We start from the raw sequence: 1767 nt of genomic DNA on the forward strand, positions 1-1767 counted from the left end.
TTCTGACCCAGATAACATTTCAAGAATGGCATGTTAATCTAAAAATTGTCATCAACAAAGACTATACCATTCATACCATGGCTCTCATTGACTCCGGTGCTGATCTCAATTGTATCAATGAAGGACTTGTCCCTACGAAATACTTTGAGAAAACCAAAGAACGACTTCAAGGTGCTAATGGTTCACGACTCACTGTTCAGTACAAGTTAACCAAAGCCCATGTTTGTAATCAAGGTCTTTGTATTAAAACACCTTTCATCCTTGTTAAAGACCTCAATACCCCTGTTATTTTGGGAACTCCATTCATTTCTCTTCTTTACCCATTCAAAGTTAATAGCCAAGGCATTACAACAAGTCTAGTTGGACAAGAAATTTGCTTTCCTTTTGCTCATCCTATAGACACCAAGGATCTCAATACCATTAAGGATTCCTATGTTACACAGGTCCCTGCTATTAATAGAATTGAGAGCAAAATAAAGCATTTAGATTTTCTCAAACAAGAACTAGTCTTCAAACAGATTGATGAACGACTCAATCAAAAAAGTCTCCAAGACTCTATTCAAAGGTTCAGATTAAGACTTGAAAGTCAGGTTTGCTCTGATCTCCCAAACGCTTTTTATCACAGAAGACAACACATTGTTGAATTACCTTATGAAAAATCTTTCAATGAAAAGGATATCCCTACCAAAGCCCGTCCTAGCCAAATGAGTCAAGAACTTCTTGATTACTGTATGAAGGAAGTACAGGAATTATTGAACAAATCCCTCATCTGAAAAAGCCGTTCCCCATGGAGTTGTGCCGCTTTCTATGTCCAAAACAATGCTGAAATAGAAAGAGGTGTTCCCAGATTAGTTATCAATTACAAGCCCCTCAATGAAGTTCTTCAATGGATCAGGTATCCCCTGCCCAATAAAAAGGACCTAATCCAACGTCTTGTTCATGCAACTATTTTTTCAAAGTTTGATCTCAAGTCAGGATTCTGGCAGATCCAAATTACTGAAAAAGATAGATACAAAACAGCTTTCACGATTCCTTTTGGCCATTACGAATGCAATGTGATGCCTTTCGGATTAAAAAATGCCCCTTCAAAATTCCAAAAAATTATGAATGATATTTTTATTTATCTTACGAATTTTTCAATTGTTTATATTGATGATATACTAATATTTTCTTCTTCTATAGATGCTCATTGGAAACATCTCAATGTATTTGCTCAAACCATCAAGCATAATGGATTAGTCCTTTCTTTATCAAAGTTAACCTTGTTTCAGACCAATATTAGGTTCTTAGGTTTTCAGATTCACCAAGGAACTGTCATCCCAATCAACAGATCCATCCAATTTGCTGATAAATTCCCTGATGAAATTAAAGACAAAACCCAGCTTCAAAGATTTTTAGGGTGCCTAAATTATCTCTCTGAGTTTTTCAAGGATCTTTCTCTTCTTTGTGCTCTACTACGCCAAAGATTAAAAAAATTCCCTCCCCCATGGTCCGATGAGCATACAAAGACAGTCAGAATCCTTAAAAGCAAAGCAAAAAACATTCCTTGCCTATCTATTGCTGATCCAGAAGCCTTCAAAATTGTGGAAACTGATGCATCTAAATTAGGATATGGAGGTATACTAAAACAAAAAACAGGTGACAAGGAACAACTAGTTCAGTTCGCCTCTGGCACATGGAACCAAGCACAACAAAATTACTCTACAGTCAAAAAGGAAATTTTATCTATAGTTTTATGCATTTCAAAATTTCAAAGTGATTTACTAT

This window comes from Cornus florida, unplaced genomic scaffold, assembly GCF_030987335.1.
Source record: "Cornus florida cultivar Cherokee Brave unplaced genomic scaffold, ASM3098733v1 CherokeeBrave_3.0.0_Hap2_Chr01, whole genome shotgun sequence".
Classification (NCBI taxonomy): Eukaryota; Viridiplantae; Streptophyta; class Magnoliopsida; order Cornales; family Cornaceae; genus Cornus; species Cornus florida.